The sequence below is a fragment of the Panthera tigris genome, chromosome B3 (assembly GCF_018350195.1).
Source record: "Panthera tigris isolate Pti1 chromosome B3, P.tigris_Pti1_mat1.1, whole genome shotgun sequence".
Lineage (NCBI taxonomy): Eukaryota > Metazoa > Chordata > Mammalia > Carnivora > Felidae > Panthera > Panthera tigris.
The window spans coordinates 73,814,669-73,827,400 of record NC_056665.1 but is presented as its reverse complement, the minus strand read 5'-3'; the positions used below and the strand labels follow the sequence as shown (position 1 = coordinate 73,827,400).

General features: G+C 51.7%; 1 protein-coding gene and 1 long non-coding RNA gene across 9 annotated transcripts in view; one reads left to right on the top strand and one right to left on the bottom strand.

The window, feature by feature from the left end:
- ZFHX2 (zinc finger homeobox 2) overlaps positions 1–12,732 on the top strand; it is a 31,732-nt gene that overhangs the window by 2,189 nt on the left and 16,811 nt on the right. For 3 of the 8 annotated variants that reach the window (XM_042989427.1, XM_042989428.1, XM_042989419.1), the window contains exon 1: positions 3,418–3,508. The exons of 1 other annotated variant lie outside the window; for it this stretch is intronic. The gene's annotated coding sequence lies outside the window, so the exon portion shown is untranslated. Of the gene's footprint in view, positions 1–194; positions 485–3,389; positions 3,509–10,085; positions 10,308–12,732 lie in introns of those variants that run through there. 4 more of the 8 variants (XM_042989425.1, XM_042989424.1, XM_042989423.1 and 1 more) reach the window with 4 other exon arrangements.
- On the bottom strand, positions 2,110–3,353 carry LOC122239559. Its single transcript, XR_006218753.1, has 2 exons — positions 3,274–3,353; positions 2,110–2,423 (listed from the first exon to the last, which is right to left on the bottom strand). It is a non-coding gene; the product is annotated as an uncharacterized LOC122239559 (long non-coding RNA).

Sequence of the window (12,732 nt, the reverse complement as noted above, 5' to 3'; positions counted from 1 at the left end):
CCTGGGTATTGATTATTCCATTGTGTGGGACGCCTCGGCTCCAGCCAGTGAATGAGGCGGAGGAGTGAGGGCGAGGAGGAGGAGGAGGAGGAGGAGGAGGGCGAGGAGGAGGAGGAGGAGGAGGAGGAGGGCGAGGAGGAGGAGGAGGAGGAGGGCGAGGAGGAGGAGGAGGCAGGGAGCGAGCGAGTGCCCAGGGTGAATCAATGGAAACCCCCTCACGAAGCCGGGAAAACACTTCAGCCGCAGCCAAATAGCATTGATTATTTTCCTTCACTTCCCTCACCGCCGTGAATTTATTTATTTATTTTTTTCCATCTCCGTCCCCGACGCCCCGGAGTGAGCGCTGGAGGGAGGGAGGAGGAGGGGAAAAAAAAAAGGAATCAACACATCGGAGAAGTCCCTTCCAAGAGCCGCCCCCTCCCCTCCCCGCCTCGCGCTGCTCGGCGGCCGCGGTTCGACTCCCGTCCCTGCTTCCAGCTGAGGTGTAAGTGCATCGATTTCCGATGCTGCTGGGTTGGTTTTTTTCTCCTCTCCCTCTCTCTCTTCTTCCTTTCCTTGCTCTTTGGAAGCTGAAGACGGAGGGGAGAGGAGGCGCTCGGAGACTGCCGCTGGAGGGCACGGAGAGGGACGGGAAGGGGCTGGGGGAGGGGACACGGACGGACGGACAGACAGACCGAGAGCTTGAGGAGGAGGGGCACGGGTAGGGGGGAGGGGGCGTGCGAGCGAGGATGGTGGTGGGTGGGTGATAGAGATGCAGGGGTGGAGGGAGAGACGCCGAAGGGAAAGGCTTCGAGGCTGGACCAGGAGCCAGCCGGACAGACGGAGGGTAACGAGAGCCTAGACGGACCGCGCCGAGGTGTGCGGGTAGCGAGGGTCCCGGAGGGAAGGGGAGGCCGGGTGAGTGAGGGCTCGGAGCTGTCAGCCCGGAGGGGCCTGGGTCTCGGCCGCCCCGCGCCGGCTGCGGGATCGGGAACCGCGGCAGGCGGACGGGCTAATGGATGGGCTAGCGTGCTGGGGGTGGGGGTGGGGGTGGGGGTGGGTGGGAGGCGATATGGATACTCTTAATCTTCGATCTTCGTTTTTGCCTGAAGTTGAGCTGGGGTTTTTTTTGTTTGTTTGTTTGTTTGTTTGCCTTTTTTTTTTGGAAAAAGGTGCGAGTAGGTGAGGGGAGGCCACTGCTCCATTCAAGGTGAAGTGTGTCTCTCCTGGCCCCCCAACTCTCCATGCGCTCTTGTCTGCCCCCCTCTCAGAGTAACCCTATCATTTTTGAGCGCTGGACCACGCGTGGTCTCGATGTGCCTGTAGCCCCGCTGATCTCTGTCCATGTGTCCCTGCCTCTTGATTTTGTCATTTTTTCACCTCATTCATTCTCCCCACCCATCCATCCCTGGGTCTGTGTGTCACTGTGTCCGCATGTGACTCTTCCTATCCGAGTGATCCTCTCGCAGTGTGTCCCTGTCACTGTCATGCCTTGGCTCCCTGACTTGTCTGTCTAGGACCATCTAGGACTCCATGCCCTCTCTTTTGGGGTCCTTATGAGATCTCTGGCCTTCTCAGGCTACTTTTTTCATGCTTATGGTTGTGGTAGTCACTGGTCAGGGGCCTGCAAAGAGTCTGAGGGATGGAGCAGATGTATCTCTCCCAAGGACTCAGGTACCCTTTCAGCACAGCCAGGACCGACTCCTCTTCCACCTTCACCCGGGAAGCTTTGGAACTTCTAGCATTGTTGACTGTCTCCTTTGCCATGTGCCTGTCTCACCCACCAGGACCTTTGGTCTCCTGTGTGTCATCTGCCTCTCCAGGAGCTTCCCACCGCAAACCTCTTCCTTGCTGACTTGATTTCCTCCCTTCCCTCACTTGGCCATTGTATATTTTTTCATTTCCCCATTTTGTTTCACCCCCTTTTTTGCATTCCTATCTCCCGTGGTCTCCCTTGCCTATTCTTTACCTTTGTTCCCATAACCTGCCCTCTGCCTACCTTTTATCCTTGATCACCCTAATTCCCTCTTATCCCTTATCCTCTCACTGAGCATTTTAACCTCAGCAGCAAAAGGTACCAGAGAGGAAGGGGCTGGGAGAGGTAGGGAGTATGGTTTGTGAAGGCACATAAACAGGCCAAGAAATCAATTTAATGGGCTTCCAGGGGCATATAACCCCTTCATCAGTCAGGGCCATTATGTCCATTAACTGTCAACTTTGATTTTGTAAGGGGACATTCTCTAGGACTCTGAACTCCACCCTGCTTGGTTGCCTCTCATCCTTCAGGTCATTCTAGATATCAGTGGCTTTTTCTTCACTTTCTAGTTCATCTTCTTCCTGGCCCCCCTGTTATTATCATATTTGGATTCAGCACGATCCTTTATGTGGCCGTTTTCATTCATATGACAGAAGCTATCTTGTGCAAGAGGCCAGGTTCATTCAGCCTAAAGAATGGGAAAGGTGGATAAAGAGTCTGGGGAGTTTACCTTGTGTTAAGCCCATCATTGTTTTCCAGCCCTTGGAGCTTGGAAGGGTAAAAGGAGGAGGTAGATAGGGGCAGAAGATGGAAGATTTCCGAGGTGAACAGTGTTCCAGAAAGGAAGGAGAGGCCGGGTGCAATAAATGTATGGGGTAGAGAAATGCATGACGTGAGGGATGTGCAAAAGGAAGGGAAGAAAATCCATGCGGAATGGGGGCAGGGAAGGAACCGAGGGGTGATTGGGAGAATGAAATAAAACATGACTTGATAGCGATACAGAAGATGGAGAGAAATGATAGAGTATTCCTCAAGAGGAGGTCAACAGAAAAGGCAATATGCAATGAATACAATTGTAAAGTGGGGGAAGGGAGGAACTGAAGAATAATATGAGGTGGAAAAAGAGTATGGTACAAAGAAGGTAAATGGAAGGCAAGCGGAGGAGTGCTGAAGCAGATCAGAGCTGCACAGAGCTTGGTAGGGGGAAAAAGGAGAGGATGAGGTATCAAAGGAAACAAATGCCTCTGGTGTGAAGGGGACCCAGCGTGACCGGTGCAAAGAGAGCGCTGCAGGAGGGGTGATTTGGAAAAAGGCATAGCAGAAATACCACTGGGTGAAGCCCCACAAGAGAGAGATGCCAAAGGAGAGGCAGAGAGCCCTCAGAGATACTGGTGAAGAGAGACAGAAAGAGAAGCTTCCGAGCATTCATTCCACTGGGCACATCCCTCACTACCCCACCAGAGGCCTTTGCATTTCATTCCCAAGCCAGGGGGACCCAAGCAAAGAGATGAAAAAAGTAGAAATCCCATTTACTTTACCTGACAGGAACTTGAATCTTTCTAGCCCCCTGAGAACCAAAGATCTCAAGCCTCTGATGTCATAAATTGCTGGTGTTGCCTTGGCAACCTGACAGGGTTCCTCCCTCCATGATGTCAGAGCAGCTGGTGTTACCTTGAAACACATAGAGGAAGAACTTGCTGCTTTGCTGGAGCTGTACACGTATGGGGCCGGGGCCTGAATCTGATCTGTAGGATTCCTGGGTCTTAGCTCAGAGTGAGATCTTGTATTTGATTGCCCAAGGTTCACTAGATCCTGCAGGAGCAAGAGAAGGGAACTTGGGAGACAGGGGGCATTGAAGACTGGGTGGTAGGACTGAAAGACAGGCAAAAAAGGAAGAAAACTGGAAATGGCAGTTACAGAACATGAGACGGGCGTTATGAGCAGGGAGGAGAGCTATTGAAAATGTAAGATGAACCTAGCTCTGGGTTTAGGAGTGGAGACTGAAGCTGTAAATGCAAAGACAAGAGATCAGAGCTGTGTGAATGTAACCTGATGCAGGGATAAAGAGGAGGGTTCTGAAATGGCAGCGGGCACAGTGGAATTTGGCTGGGGCTGCTTTAAGTTGGAGAGATGAAGCTGTTGGGTGAGAGACCCAGGGTGAGTCATGATGGTCTTATGAGCAGGGGCCTTGTCCATCTTCTTTCCGACTGTTTTCCCAGCACCTCGCCCAGCGTCTGTCACATAGAAGATGCTTCATATCTGTTGATCGAATGTTGAATAATAGGGAAAAGCTAGGGAAAAGAGTTTCCCACCTCCCTCTTACCCCAACCTTCAGGCCTAAGTCTGCATAAGTGGGCAAGTCGGGAAAGTAGAAACTGAAGGAAAGGTCTGGAGGGGAGTTTTCTGATCAACACTGAGATCTCAGGTAGAGAGAGGAGAGACTAGGTCAGGGGCACACCCGGAGTCAGCTCAGGGCAGCCACACTTGGAGGGTTGACTCCAGGGTCTGATCCAGGGAATCTTTGTAGAGATAATAGGAAGAAAACATGAATGAACAATCTTAGGAGCCCAAGAGGAAGATGTGGAGGAGGGTGGAGAAAGGAGGTGGTTTCCAGAAAAGGTTGGGAGCTGTTTCCAAAGACAGAGTGGGTGGATTTGAATTGGAAGTGGCATCCCGGGCCGACTGCATTCCCAATCATGAAACCACAATTGAACCCATCATACCCCTGCCCTTCCCGCCATGTGACAAAGAGTTCATAAAGCAACACCAGGGCCATCCTAAACACCTTGTCCCAATCCAGGCAACTCCAAGGAAGTCAGCATTGGCCAAGTAGGCCAACAAGCAGGAGGCACAGACCTGGATGTAAGAACCTGGTGAGGGATGGCCTTGATGCCTGATTGCTCACTGTTGAAAGAGTCCAGAGGTATCTGGAAGGTGGGGAGGGAGGCAAGTGATGCAGAGCTCACCACAACTCTGAATGAAATCTGCAGAGAGGTCTCAATACACAGAAGGTTTAGAGAAAGATGCACTAGTCAGGGATTATAACCTGTCCCGTTTCTGTGGTGAAGAGTCAGAAGGACTCTGAATGGATTGGGACTCTAGGAAAGAAGACCTGGAAGGGAGCAAGCAACCTGGGAGCCCTGGGGGAGAGAATCTGGCTATAATAAGAAAGGCTAGGGTGACTGGAGAGTCCTGAGGAGGGGGGCACCCCGAAGGGAGGGCAGTGGCGGCTGGATGCACTGTCAGCCGCCACCATGGACTTGGGCAGCTCATATTTTGCAGCAGGCGACAGGCTGTCGACACGGCGGTCCTTTACCTCACCGTTAGAAACTCATTTCATTGATTTTTCCATCTTTCTTCTCTGGCTTCTCAGTCATCCCACCACTCACTTTCCCAGAGCCCCTTGCCTCTCTGGGGAATGCCCCAGGGGACTGCCTGCCCACCCCTCCTCCACCCCAGGCTCATGTGACAGGGGTTAAAGATTTAGAGGGCCTTCCAGCACCCCCACTCCCTCCCCCCCCACCACCGAGGTAATCCCATTGGCTCTCAGTAGCCCCCTCTTGTAGGAACTAGTCCAGAGACCAGGGCCTCTGTTAGGTCGTTCAGGATGCCCAGTTAAGAGGGGACAGGGCTAAGATCCACCTGTTCTGTCACCAAGCTATACCACTGAAGTGCAGGCTGCATGTCCCTGGAAGGAGACATCTTTTACTAATTCCTCCTGACACAGCTTGGTATCCCTTAAAATTTTTCTTTCAAAGTCAAGTGAGAGAACAGGAGCGGCCTCTGTGTTTGGACAGGAATAAGGGATTACATTAAAGCTAAGCTTCTAGCCTTGGAGTCACATCAGGGCCATACACTGGAACGGTGCTTGCACAGGCGCCTGTGCAATTAGGAGGACATAGTAGCAAGAGCTCTCTTCTCAGAGAAGAAGGTAAATGTATGCAGTGTCTAGTTCAGTGTAGTGTGTTGACCTGCAGGCAGTGGGGCAGGATGGGTGTGGGTCAGAAATTTTTACTTCATGTGTGGACATTTCCCTAGTGCCTCCTCCAGTCACAGCCTGCTACCCTCAGCCTCTCCCTCTGGGGCTGGGATCGGACAAAAGGTTAGGAGTCAATTGCCAGTCATTTGGCTTCTCAGTGAAGGAAGGCAGAGGGTGGGACAGAAGTGTTAGATGGGGTTTCCCTGAGGAATGAATGGGATACATGCCCTTTCTATCCTCAAAATTTTCAGTCCTTGTTTTGCCAGTGACCACCCCCCCAGCTCAGTCTTACGGCTCTGTCCTCCTTTTTCTCTCTGGTCTCTGGGAGGTTGTTTCTCTGGGGCCCAGTGTGTCTTGGGTGTGGGGTGTCTGAATCCAGATTCTGCTACCTCCTCTGACTCATGGGCCTGTCCGCCCCCCCTGGCAACTGTCTTCCTTTCTGTCCAGCCACTTCCAGGTTCTGGACCACTGGCCTACTTGGGCCGGAATGCCTTCTTCCATCTTGTTTCTCCCGGGATTTTCAAAACCCAGAGGTAAATCCTGGTGCTTCCGGGAGAGGAGTGCACTTGAGGTTAGAGAGACCGAGGCAGGCCAAGAAAGGAGTGTGGGAGGGATAAGGGCAGGGAGGAGTGGGAGAAGCGGGGGCAGGCTGAGTATGACCGAGGAAGGGAGTCCGAGGTAAAAACCATGTGACTTGGAGCCGACGTGAAGGCCACAATTTAAATGAAAAAGAAAGGAGGGCGGTAGACTGCGCGGCCGGGTAAAGAAATGGGAAGAGCAAAACCGGGAGCCTGACCCCCTGCCGGGAAACGAAGGCTGTGGGGAGGAGGAGGGAAGGAGAGTGGCTGGGGAGAGGCTTCAGGCGGAAAAGGCAGCTCTGGCTCAGCCTCTGTGGCAGTCCTGAGTTCAAGCCGTGCTGGCTTTGACCCTTGTGGGAGGAACTGAAGTGGCAAATTAACGACGATAATGAAGTCACTGCTCCTTGTTTGTCTTTGCTGGTTTCCCCTTGAGATTTGTCCTCTGGCCAGACGGGGCAACGTGGGGGAGGGGAGGGCCATCGGCGGGGAAGGGCGGGGGAGGGGCGCGGAGGAGAGGACCGGGAAGTGGAGACGCGGGGGCCGAGCGGACCCGAGCGAGGAGGAGGAACTCAGGCAGGGAGGAGGCCGAGGGAAGGGGACGCGCCAAGAGTAGGGGAGAGGAGAGAGCGGCGGCAAGACGGGAGGGAAAAGAACAATGGAGAACAGGGCAGGGAAGCCTGGAAGGAGGAGCAGAAGACCGGGCGGGAGAAGGAGAGCTGGCACCGGGAAATGGCGAGCCGGAGGGAAAGAACGTGGCCGGGGCTGCGGGAGCTGCAGCTGGCGGGGCCAGTGGGCGGGGCCTCATCTCCATCTCTAATGGCTGTGAAATGAGGTTAGCTCCATTAGAGGCGGTGAGAGTGTAACGGGATCACACTCATTAGGGCTGGGCCATCCCAGTAATTACCACCACCCCAAACACGCCCGCGCCAGCCGGGCCGCCGAGCACAAACAGACACGCGGCAACACACCCGCACCGGGCAGCCCCGCCGCCCGCGGCCCAGCGAGCAGCCCCGGGCCCACGCGGGCAAGAACTAGGGCCCGGGGAGACCCAGCCCCAGCTGGAGGTCTGACAGCTAGCGCCTTAACGAACCCCGAAGATGTGCCGGGACAGACACCTACGCCCTCAGCCACGCACGCAATCAGAAAGCAGTGAACACACACGTACACCCCAACTCAGGAAATAAGGCACGTGAGTGAATAACTATCGTTTCTATTTATTGATCCCAAAGTGCTGGCCTGGATAATGATCATCTCAACGGACACAACTCCATGAGGAACTATTCCCCATTCTGTATACAACGAAACAGTTTTTAAGCAACCCACCTGAGGTCATTTACATAATGCAGACAACTAAAATTTGATTTCAGGTCTGTCTGACCCTAAAGGCCAAGTTCTACAACAATGCTCTGCTGCTTGTCTTGAAGCTCATATGTTATTATGGATGCATATGTGTAGACCTCCAGCTTTAAGAGACATTATCATAAATTAATACGCATATCCCCTACCTTTTGATTTCTATCTCCAGCCACCCCCCAAACACAAACACACAAAAGGAATGGCCAGAGCCCCTCATTGACTGCAATGTGAATAGCACCCCCTGGAGTTGCACAAAGCAGTGGTCCTGTTCTGGCTCATCTTTTACTAAGAAACTGAGAGCAGCCATCTAACACCTTCAAGCTCAAAGAGGAGCCTGACAGCTTATATGCTCAAGGGGACACACATAGGACAGAGTAACACACAAAAACCTCAAAGACCTTATTCAAAATGCACAGCAGCCAGAGTTCAGAAGCTAGCAAATTAACCCAAGAGCTGAGTGCTGGGGTCAGGCTATGGGAGTCCAGTCTAGACTCCACATCTTTCCAGGTGTGAGACCTTGAAAATTCCTTTCCCCATCAATGTCTGTTTCCATGTTTGTAAAATGGGAATGAATGGCTGTATCTATTTCATCAGATTGTAGTGGAGAATTAGGGGATGCAATTTCCAGGGCTCGGCACAGTGCTGGCACATGGTAAACATTTAAGGATACTATTATTATTAGTTGTCTTGTTGTAACACTATTTAAATGGAGCCATTACTATGACAAGGTTCACGTAGACTCCAAGAATCAGAAGGTTTTATTTATATTACAATGGTATTCTTTCTATTAATTCTAAAGAATTGTGTGTAATTCCTTTCAAGTGCAGGGACCTTCTACAGAGGTCCTCTATGCCAGGAGCAGATAGGTTCCTGAATCTGAACTCAAGAACACTACTCCCTGCCCTCATATAAAAGGGTTCAGAGCTGGCTTTGTGGAGTTGTCCGAGCCTGAGTCTCCCAGGGGCACCTACAAGATCACACAGCTCCACACGGCTGTCCTAACGCTTGTGGTGTCATTAAAGGAGATGCATGGGCAAGAGGGTCCACTCCTCTCCAGCACGTCCACCCCTCCAGCAGCAGACACCCTGCAGCCCACTCAACAAAGTAAGGCAAATGTGGATGGATGTTCCACTAGCTGGTTGTGGTTTTAGTCCACAGCTTCCCTTTGACCCGTCTGCTCCCAGCCTATCCCCATCTTCCTCCTCTCTGCCTCTGCTTTCTCCTCACATTGTTCCATTATGCCCACCCGAAGCATCTTGCAAGGTGTAAGACACAGTTCCTGGGCTCCATCCCTCTCACTGGGGACAGGCCCCCTGCCCAATCTGATGACAAAGCCGGGAGGCCTCCATGAGATTCAATAATCACACTTGTGGATCAAGATTTGGCCCCATCCCCCAGCTTCCCTGCCTCTCCCTTTCCCTCCCTTCTTCTTCCCTCTTCCTCTCTACCTTAGCTGTCTCTTTCTTTACCCTCTATGACACACCTTCTCCTGCCTAAGTGCTTCATTCCCTGCCAACTCTCATTTTCTGTCTTTTGGACAAACATATTTCACAAAGTAAACACTCCCAAATATTTGGGGTGGGGGGAGATGGAGAGGTCTAGGAGAGGTAGGTAGGATTGAAATGGAGGAATAGGTACTGCTGAAACTAATATTACAATATATGTTATTTACTAGAATTTATTTTTTAAATTTTTTTTATGTTTATTTTTTTATTTTTGAGAGAGACAGAGCATGAGTGGGGGAAGAGCAGAGAGAGAGAGAGAGAGAGAGACAGAATCCGAAGCAGGCTCCAGGCTCTGAGCTGTCAGCACAGAGCCTGACACGGGGCTTGAATCCACAAACTGTGGGATCATGACCTGAGCTGATCGGACGCTCAACCGATGGAGCCACCCAGGCGCCTCTCTTATTTACTAGAATTTAAATAAAAACTTGAAATATGAAAAAAAAGAATGGAGGAATAGGAGTACCTCTTGTTTCCTTTTGAATAGGAAGGGAAGATTTAGAGATAGAAAATGATAGTGTTTTTCGGTTTTTTGGGGGGGGAGTGTGAGGGGGAAAATGATAGTTTATTTTTTTATTTTGAGAGAGCGAGAGAGAGCAGGGGAGGGAGCAGAGAGAGAGAATCCCAAGCAGGCATCACACTGTCAGCAAGGAACCCACAAACTCAAGAGTTGGACATTTAATCGACTGAACCATCCAGGCGCCCTGAGAAAATGATAGTTTTAAATGAAGGGAGTGGCCATATAGTTTTGATCCAGGTATTAACTGCTTTTGCACCCGGTCCAACTGTGAGCCTGGGCAAGGCTTCCATTCTCTGCTCTCAGATGATGGGGTGTCTCGAGGCCTGGCAATCGAGAGGGCCAAGTGAGAAATGAACTCTGCTGCTGGGCAGACTTAGCTTTAAATCCTGGCCACTGAAGACTCTCCCCTCCGTTTTTGAAAAGGGCAGAAATTAGAGGATGAGTCCTGGTCAAGAAGGAGCGAAGCAGAAGGAAAGTTGTCACCCACCTGGGAACACCTCACTCTGCTCTGTGGGAGGAGCTAGCCAAGACAGAAGGAAAAGAACCAGCCTGACTGATCACCCAGAAGGCCAGGAAGGAAGGGATCATTCTTCCCATTTTCCCAGGTTGCAAGTAACTTACCAAGGTTGCATAGCTGGTGAGTGGGGGAAGCAGCCCAGCACTGAAACTGGGGCTGCATGAATCCATAGCCCATGTTCTTACACTGCTTTAAAAATCAAGCTCATCAAGTTAGAGTTTATTGTCTATACCAAACAATCCCTGTTAGGCAGGGCACTCTATATTTCCTTTTTCTTTTCCCCTCTTCTCCAAGGCTTCTGCCTCTTAAAAGCAACAGGTTGAGACAAAAAGGGGCAAGAGGCAAAATGAGTGTGGAAGAGGGCAGTGCCCTAGGCAAGAATTTCAGACAGAGGAAGAAGAAGAGGAAAGGTCCTAAAAATGGACTCTTCAGTAAGGGAGAGGGGATAGATCCAACAGTTGGAAAAGTGAAAGGCAAAACTGTTTGGAAGGCTCTGATGTGGAAATCATTGTATGCAAATTTTAAGCAAATATGCTGGTGGCATCTGGTAGACTTTCTGGGAAAGTCTTTGCCATGTCCTTGCGTCTGGAGAAAAGAAGGGAGTGGGATTTTGCTTTAAGTGGGATTCTGGTTTAAGGAGAGGAGGGGGAAGAGAAAGGCAATCTGTTCGCCCAGCCTGGCATGTTTTCTCCTTGGTGATGTTCCTTCCATAACCACTAGGGAGCAGTAGTGTTTCTTCTCCTCTCGGTGGCCTGCTTGGGGCGGAAGGGGGCGCCATCCAAGGGTAGCCCTGGTCTTGCCGGGCTCCAGACGGGAGCTCCCGTCGCTGGCTTTGCCTCCATTTGCTGCACCCGTGCCCTAGTTCCTCCTCGGGGAGGGATAGAGTCTCTCTGTCCTCGGGCCGCGTTTCTTCGGTCCTTCCTTTGCCCTTGCTCCTTTGGCTCTTGTGCCTCACTGTGTTCTCCCTGCCTTGTGCGGTCTCAGAGCCCACCTTTTCAGACGTCCGTAACTTCATATCCAAGCCTTTCAGTCCATCTCTTAACATCTTTCTCTCTCTCGGTAACTTTCTGGGTCTACTGTCCGTCTTGGAGCCTCCCAGCTCCCCGGCTTCTTCCTGTTTTAAGCACGGTGGATCTGCCCCCCGAATAGGGAGCATTTATCAAGAAGGAGGAATTCTTGTCCAGCTATTTACTGGGTGCATTTCTGCACACCTACCATGGAACAATGTTTGCAGTTCAGTGATTATGTTTGGGGGGCAACTCCTCCCTAGCTGAGCTTTGAAAGTAGCACTTCCAGCCTTCTCTTCTCATCCTGAGCAATAACCATGGACCCGGCTCTGGAAAGAGGAAGAGGGCAATAGTAAAAACAAAACAAAACAAAACACACACACACACACACACACACACACACACACAAACTCTTCTATTCCTCCATAGCTTTCTCTCCATCTTCCCCTTACTCCTCTCCTCCCCCTGTGAGGGAAGGAAACATTAGGGATGGAAATGGAATGAAGGGGCAGCAGGGGAGCTCTGGAGACTGAGCCATTTTGGAGCTGGAAGATTCATCTCAGGGGATGACTACACCCTCAGAACTCTCCACCCTCCCTTGGCTCCAGGCCTGCCTCCTCCCATCCCCCTCGGTGGCAGCAGCCTTGTAATTTAAAGCTCTCTCTGTCGCCTCTAATGTGATCCTCTCGTTTTATTGACTCTCTCTGCCGTCTGTGGCGCCCCTTCACATCAATCTCCGCTCTAATCACACCGCCGCCACTGCCTGCTGTCTCCCCAACCCCTCTCCTCCTGGGCCCCAGCCCTTGCAGCCACCTCTCCTTTGACTGTCCCCCACGTCCACCCTACACCTGGACCGCCCTCTTCCTCCCTCCCTTCCCCAGAGGCGGGAGTGCCAGGGCCCTTGAGGGTGGTCTTCTCCCCTTCCCCACCTCTGAGATGTGCCCCAAGGGAGAGGAGATGCCCTTAAGGAAAGCCCGGAACTACAGGAGGAATGGCAGTGGTCTGAGGGTGAACATGACTCTTGGCCTGGAGGTGGTAGGTGGAGGGTGACTTGGTCTGTCATCCGGCTCTGCATCATCTCCAGAAAGAGCTGAAAACTGAGTTCAAGGTAGGAAGGGCAAAGAGAGGGACACAGAGATTCAGAGAGGGAAGGAGGAAAAGATTGAGGAGGAGGGAAATGGAAGGAGGAAAGAAAAGGTGAAAAAAAAAATCATTGCTGCAGTTAAAGGTTTGTAATAAATAGAGGGTGATGGGAGAAGCGTGGAGAAGAAAAGGGGGGGAGCTGGGGGGTGCACTGAGGCAGAGATAAATTTGCAATTGAAATTCTTTCCTGTAGAGGAGGAGGAGGGAGGTGGGGAAGAGATTTGCAATTTTAAACAGCTGCCGACCTACCCTTGGCGGTCTGGGTCTCACCCACGAGCTAGCCCAGAGCTAAACTCCTTTGGTTTCTAAGAATCAGCTGGGTTTTTTTCCAGTCCTGGGAAGTAGAAGCTTTGGAGAGAGGATTTGGGGCTTAGGTCGTTCTAGCACCTCCTCTG